General features: G+C 45.0%; 1 non-coding gene and 1 pseudogene across 1 annotated transcript; one reads left to right on the top strand and one right to left on the bottom strand.

Annotated features, from left to right (window-relative positions):
• The first annotated feature begins 4113 nt into the window (after positions 1-4113).
• Trnak-uuu (transfer RNA lysine (anticodon UUU)) lies at positions 4114-4188 on the top strand. Its single transcript has one exon. It is a non-coding gene; the product is annotated as a tRNA-Lys (tRNA).
• A 2259-nt stretch (positions 4189-6447) lies between these two features.
• Positions 6448-6565, bottom strand: LOC126186148 (5S ribosomal RNA; annotated as a pseudogene).
• Positions 6566-7922: the final 1357 nt, after the last annotated feature.

Genomic DNA, 7922 nt, shown 5'->3' with positions numbered 1-7922 from the left:
ACTATGTCGTCCACACGGGAATCTGTCCGATGGTTAAGTGATGGTATGTTTGTACGATTCTCATGTGTGAACGATTTCTTGAACGTGGAATTTAAAACCTCGGCTTTCGTTTTGCTATCTTCAACTGCCACACCAGACTGGTCAACAATAGAAGCCTTAGACTCACACAGGTTCCAGTCGATGCCGAAAGCCATAATAGGTTTAGATCTTTCTGATAAAGACATCTGATAGTACGCCTGATTAAAGCCGAATATAGGAAAGCAACAAGCTCCACGAAACCATGGAAAACAACTATGGAGGTACGGTAAGGGTACTGAATCTAACAACCTCACGATTTAATGCTTGATCATCAACTAAGAGTCGTTAACCCTCACCTCCCTGTTAGGAGCCAGGAAAATTTGTGCCGCATACGGCGACGTGGAGGGTTTCAAATGGTTCACATGGCTCTGAGCACTATGGGACATAACATCTGAGGTCATTAGTCGCCTAGAACTTAGAAATAATTAAACCTAACTAACCTAAGGACAGCACACACATCCATGCCCGAGGCAGGATTCGAACCTGCGACCGTAGCGGTCGCTCGGATCCAGACTGTAGCGCCTAGAACCGCACGGCCACTCCGGCCGGCCGTGGAGGGTTTAACCAGGCCAGCCTCCAACTCAGTAATCTTTTCTAGCTGACGCGCCTTGGGCGGGTATAGCCGGTAACGCGATTGCCGCACTGGAACCTGATACGTCAGCTGAATATCATACTATATGTTATTAGTAATCCCCAACTGCTCTGTCAATACATCAGGAAACACAAATTCAAAATGTATTGTGCCTCGACGGCTCCCAGATGATCTAACGGAAATTGTTTCTCATATCCAACAACCGCATTAACATGCTAACCTGAACTGTGTTCACACAAATCATATTTAACTTCAGGGTGGAACTTAAGAATAATTTTCCCGCGTAATCCACACTCACTGTGACAGTTATAAAATCGCACCCCAAAAATTAAGTTCGTCGAAAGATACCTAGCTGCTAGAAATTTCAGTTGTCAAGTTAAATGAACCCTTAGTGTAACTCGTACCTTCCCCACCAATGATAGATTCTCTGCATTAACAGCGCGGCACTACTTTTCCACCGGCTGTAGATGTAGAAACTTAAAAATGTTTATGCCGTTGGTACCACTGGTAACTTAGAGAAAAGTTACTCTCAGAATCTAATAAGCTGCACACCCATTCCCGGTTAATGGCGGCGCAAATGAAGGGAAGAGCACTCTTTACACCCCTTACCTTATTACAACCTTTAGTGGCCCGCTTCCGCTCCCCTCTGCCAACATCGTCAGCTACTCTTACCGGCGGGGTAGGGACGGGTTCCGGAGTTTCTCAGAAAGTGCCCCGCCTGGTTGCAGCAGAAACAATTCTCTGATCAAACAAACCCCTGACTGCTGCACCTTTGCTTCTTCCTAGCAGAACCCGTGCCTCCTTCACAATCATGCACCACTCATTTTTCATTAAGCAACTGGGAACCTTTCATAGTTGTGACTAATTCATGTAGTTCCTTGAAATCCTTCGGCTTACCGGTGGAAACCAGCTTCCAACGGTCCTCAGGGCACATTCCTTCCAAACTATTAATCCTTTCCACTCCAGTACATTCTAAACAAAGATCAAACCTTGCGTTACGAATGCAAAATTCTCATTTCAAGGTTGCACCCTAAAGTAATGCTGCCTCAACTTATTTGTATTTATGTTTGACAAGTTTCCAGAAATAATTATTTTACTCAAGCTCTGTATTGAACGTTGCTCACTAATGGTCCGAATCACCAAACCACGACAAGACGTCGCCTGCTTTATCATAAGTATATGTCCAAGTGATGCTAAATGTTGTTATCTTTACATATAGAAAAGTATTATCTTCTCAACAATCTTAAAATCGTGAGCTACACCCTTAATTTTTATATATGAAATTAGTGACTTTGCTCATGGAACTTTTGTTGCTTTAGTCTGCAGTCACTTTCAGAACTCTAATTAATCATTTAATTAACTAATTTAGTATGACTGCACACTGAGTTGCTGGTGTATCCATGTATTACCACAATAAAATAAAAACAGTGAATGGCTGAGGGAGTATGAATGAGGACACTGGCGTATTTAAGTTTATAAAAATAATGAAAAGTTTTTATTCATCCTTTTATAACTACAATCAAGCCGATAACTCTTACATAAAATGATAAACATAAATCAGGAAAGGAATGGTGCTTGATTGGCAAAGCATTCTTTGGGGTGGAAACTATACAATTCCTCACCTGAATTAGTCCCTTTTGCAACGCAATCGGACTGTGTTTACATGACTCCATTGTGGCGCTAAATTCTATTCAAATGGAAGGAACCACGATCAGGTACACCACAAACTATATATTTATATGGATATGGTGTCTGTTCTTTCCGAAAGAACAGAAACCGTATCCATATAAGTATATAGTTCTGGCAATACCGGCCATGACGTTCTTCTTCTATGCGAATGCACACATATTACCCGCGAACTCTTACGGGACTTGGTAAGAATGTTTTCCACGAGTAATTTTACACAGAGTACGCGAAGGAACTTGCCCCCCTTCTTGCAGCGGTGTACCGTAGGTCTCCAGAAGAGCGTAGCGTTCCAAAAGATTGGAAAAGGGCACAGGTCATCCCCGTTTTCAAGAAGGGACGTCGAACAGATGTGCAGAACTATAGACCTATATCTCTAACGTCGATCAGTTGTAGAATTTTGGAACACGTATTGTGTTCGAGTATAATGAGTTTTCTGGAGACTAGAAATCTACTCTGTAGGAATCAGCATGGGTTTCGAAAAAGACGGTCATGTGAAACCCAGCTCGCGCTATTCGTCCACGAGACTCAGAGGGCCATAGACACGGGTTCACAGGTAGATGCCGTGTTTCTTGACTTCCGCAAGGCGTTCGATACAGTTCCCCACAGTCGTTTATTGAACAAAGTAAGAGCATATGGGCTATCAGACCAATTGTGTGATTGGATTGAGGAGTTCCTAGATAACAGGACGCAGCATGTTATTCTCAATGGAGAGAAGTCTTCCGAAGTAAGAGTAATTTCAGGTGTGCCGCAGGGGAGTGTCATAGGACCGTTGCTGTTCACAATATACATAAATGACCTGGTGGATGACATCGGAAGTTCACTGAGGCTTTTTGCAGATGATGCTGTGGTGTATCGAGAGGTTGTAACAATGGAAAATTGTACTGAAATGCAGGAGGATCTGCAGCGAATTGACGCATGGTGCAGGGAATGGCAACTGAATCTCAATGTAGACAAGTGTAATGTGCTGCGAATACACAGAAAGATAGATCCTTTATCATTTAGCTACAATATAGCAGGTCAGCAACTGGAAGCAGTTAATACCATAAATTATCTGGGAGTACGCATTAGGAGTGATTTAAAATGGAATGATCATATAATGTTGATTGTCGGTAAAGCAGATGCCAGACTGAGATTCATTGGAAGAATCCTAAGGAAATGCAATCCGAAAACAAAGGAAGTAGGTTACAGTACGCTTGTTCGCCCACTGCTTGAATACTGCTCAGCAGTGTGGGATCCGTACCAGATAGGGTTGATACAAGACATAGAGAAGATCCAACGGAGAGCAGCGCGCTTCGTTACAGGATCATTTAGTAATCGCGAAAGCGTTACGGAGATGATAGATAAACTCCAGTGGAAGACTCTGCAGGAGAGACGCTCAGTAGCTCGGTACGGGCTTTTGTCAAAGTTTCGAGAACATACCTTCACCGAAGAGACAAGCAGTATATTGCTCCCTCCTACGTACATCTCGCGAAGAGACCATGAGGATAAAATCAGAGAGATTAGAGCCCACACAGAGGCATACCGACAATCCTTCTTTCCACGAACAATACGAGACTGGAATAGAAGGGAGAACCGACAGAGGTACTGAAGGTACCCTCCGCCACACACCGTCAGGTGGCTTGCGGAGTATGGATGTAGATGTAGATGTAGATGTAGATGAGTGTGTTGGGTAGAATGTGTGTGGACATATAAGATGAGAATGTGGGTCTCACGGGAGGCGTGCGCGAGATAGTCCCTGCAGTCGCACTGTCCTCTGTGCCCTCGGTGGCTCAGATGGATAGAGCGTCTGCCATTTAAGCAGGAGATCCCGGGTTCGAGACCCGGTCGGGGCACACATTTTCACCTGTCCCCGTTGATATCTACCAACCCCCGTCAGCAACTGAAGATATTAATATATAATTCGAACCACAAACTATAGTTCACGGAGAACAGGGAGCTGTGAATATCATTAAACAACCCTACGCCGGTGCAGCTGTACCTTACCCTTTCACTCCGATTCAGGCGGCAGCAAAACGGCATGCTGTGGGCTAGGGGCAGAGCGTGGCGGCAGCTGTAAAGTTCTCACTCGTCCACGAAAACTTGCAAACTACGTGGACTGGCGTTTTGACTATGAGAATGCGGGAAGTTTCCTTATCAGAGCAGTGAAATTACGGCAGATTTCAGTGTGAGGTGCACCTGTTCGCTGGTCTGGCCAACCAATTTGACTCACAGGCATGGTAGCGCTTGCTGGAATTGTCAAACGTCAGAAGGCCGACTCAGGACGAGTAAGTTTACTCTCGTGACACACGATATGTCCAAAATGATATGCAGTTCCACTGTCGGTACAGCTGGAAACAGGCACTGACTCTTAGCCCACCACAAGCTGCATACCACAAGTCTCATTCACTAGGAAAAGACCTGAAGTTCTCCACCAGGAGAGGGCCAGAAGACGAAGAAGGCAAATCATCACAGTGACGTTCCACCAAGCCTCGTACAGGAGCCGAATTAGCAGAAAAAACTGGCGTCCACGTTGTACAAACCAACTGAACTATCCTCCACTCATTGAATCTTCCCTCTTGACTGTTATGCTGGCCTGATAGCCAATTCAAACACAGCACTGGGGTTCCTACGCTGTGGGAGCAAGCCTCTACTGTGCATATCCTGAGGGGAGTCAATCAGCGACTCAAAATCCCTCTCGTCTGAAAAAAAGAAGATTTTAGACTAGGGAGGCGTCGTTCTCACGATAAGCATGGCCATGTTTCGGCAAAAAATGTCTACCTAGATGGGACCACATTCTATCATTTAAGAAGAGATCTAATCTTTCCACGCTGACCATTTCCAGTTTCTGAAAGAAGGCTGCTAAGCTTCCTAAACAGTCGTGTCTGTGAAATATATGTTTTTTTTTCGATCGCTAAAAGAGCGTGGCGACTTCCTGGCATCAGGGAAGTTACAGTCTTGCCTCCAATAAACACGTGCACCAGACGCTCTGATAATATCGTCCCAGCTTATAAAATGAGAATGCTTTTTGTTTTATGAGCGTCCCACCATTTGCACAAAACTTCATATTACAGCAGTCTATCTTAAATGGCTTCCGAAAACCATTTTCCGCTATCTTTCCGCCTTCAGAAGAGACTGTTGCCATGTTTTGCAAAACGTTTTGCGAACCGGGGCCCTAAGTGGCAAGAGTGGCGTGCCACGGCCCTAGATCCCTCTGCAGGTACAATTAACAGAGCGCTGCTTTCCCGAATCACTCGCACAGCCAGATTACTGGACACAAGATTTATGGCCCGCAATCCATCTTTCTCTCTGTCCTCCGTCGCCTGCACTACAGCCCCTCAGCTAAAAGTTCTCTGCAGACTACATGTGCAGTTATAAGAACATTCTTCTCACAATTTCCTCATATAAAAAAGTCATAAACCACACATACCAAACTTAGTGTTGGGGAACACGGAGATCATGACCTAAAATACGAATATAATCTAACCGACAGAGTAGTTACATTGAGAAAGTGGCTTTCTCAATGTCTACCTTTTGTCATAGGATAAATAATATGATGTGCTAGCAAATGGGAGCTACGAAGAATATCAATTTGTCATTTTAACTTAACCGATAATCACTACCTACCTCGACTTAACTGACAACGAGTCTGTGCCATTTAGTAGTCTAGCTACTGGATTAAGAAACTTACTGAACTAAGCCCACACCACTTCATCACCACTGCTTCGCACGTGGCTGTGCTGAGACGTAAGATTCAATCCGTCATCCAAACCATCTTGCACAAGCAAGCCATCACTTAAAGCTTGCAGTTGGGTTGCATTATCCCATAGCCCGTCAAGAGTTGTGGTATTCTCTTATTCACATTACTTAAGCACAAATCCTATAGCCTATTGGTCAAATAACTATAGCAGCAGCACACCGTCATCAGGCCACAAGTGGCCCATCGGGACCATCCGACCGCCGTGTCATCCTCAGCTGAGGATGCGGATAGGAGGGGCGTGTGGTCAGCACACCACTCTCCCGGTCGTTACGATGGTTTTCTTTGACCGGAGCCGCTACTATTCGGTCGAGTAGCTCCTCAATTGGCATCACGAGGCTGAGTGCACCCCGAAAAATGGCAACAGCGCATGGCGGACAGGATGGTCACCCATCCAAGTGCCGGCCACGCCCGACATCGCTTAACTTCGGTGATCTGACGGGAACCGGTGTATCCACTGCGGCAAGGCCGTTGCCTCAAATAACTATAGGCTCAGCCTTAATAAGCATTATTTGCTTATGGGTGGGACAAATATTTTCCAAAAATTCAATAGTGGCTTAACAAACTGAACACCTAATGACTTAAAATCTGGCAAGGTTAGATACATCTTTTAGTACATCCAAGTTGTTTGATTTGAATAACTTTTAAAAAGAAAACAATCTAAGACAGAGTCAGCCTATACAAGATGGGATGCACGCTGCTTCTCGCCAGTACATCAATCGTCGTGTCTCAGTTCAAACGTACAACAGCTTTCAGCTTGAATGACTGTCAATTTCGCACCTTATATGAGATTTATACGTTATAACAAGTAGATGTATAAGTCACCTGACATACTTTGGCGATAGTGAGCAGTTTTGCCTATCAAAATGTACATTATGTAATCCAAAGGGATGACACTCGATTCGATGGTATTAACACACCGAACCCAAATCCTGTAGGTCAATGAACAAAAGGTGAAAAAATCTCTTGGAAGAAACGTTTTAGTTTGGGGGCACACGCGAGTTGCGTTATCACGGCCCGCATACAACAAAAGGCTTCTAACAGGAGGTTGGTGACCTGCGGCGAGAGGGACAACGAACACGCTGGGCGATACATCGAGGGGAGCAGGTAGTGGCCCAGCGCTGCTTGCAACAGAGAAATTCTTTAGAAAACTGCGTTGGGGAATTTACACATGGATACAAACAGACGAGCGATGCAGTTGATCATGTGAAAGGCCCGTGGTAGGCTCAGGATGTAGGTGTGTAGCTTTTAGGAGTCAGGAGCGGGCATAAAATATCCGATTGCCTGAAATTTGATGGTAAGTTACTATGGGACCATACTGCTAAGGTCATCACTCCCTAGGCTTAGACACTACTTAATCTAACTTAAACTAACTTACACTAAAGACAACACACACACTCATGCCTAAGGGAGAAGGGAGGACTCGAACCTCCGACGGGGGGAGCTGCGTGAACCGAGATAAGGTTGGCTGAAATAAGCTCGGAAGGAGAAAAAGGGGCGATGTTGAGACGCAGTTTAAAGGTAAGGCCCTTTGCGATTGGCAGGGGTAGTTTCTACAAGATGAAAGGAACATTCCTAATGGTCTGAAAAAACTGTGATGTGAAGCACGAAAGAACACAGGTGGGGGACAGTTTGCTACAAAAGACACAACACCGAAAACTTCAGGGACTCTCCTCTGAACCAGCGGCAAGTGTAAAACAGGGCGCATCACGCTCTGTACGACGCCAAAAGAGGAATTTTGGGTGAACACTGCGTTCACTTTGGCTGACATTCGCCAAGAAATTAGTTGAAGAGTCGTTGAGCTTCGATAGCGGAGAAACGAAACAGCCACGT

This window comes from Schistocerca cancellata, chromosome 4 (genome assembly GCF_023864275.1).
Source record: "Schistocerca cancellata isolate TAMUIC-IGC-003103 chromosome 4, iqSchCanc2.1, whole genome shotgun sequence".
Classification (NCBI taxonomy): Eukaryota; Metazoa; Arthropoda; class Insecta; order Orthoptera; family Acrididae; genus Schistocerca; species Schistocerca cancellata.
This window is presented reverse-complemented; position numbering and strand designations above follow the sequence as displayed.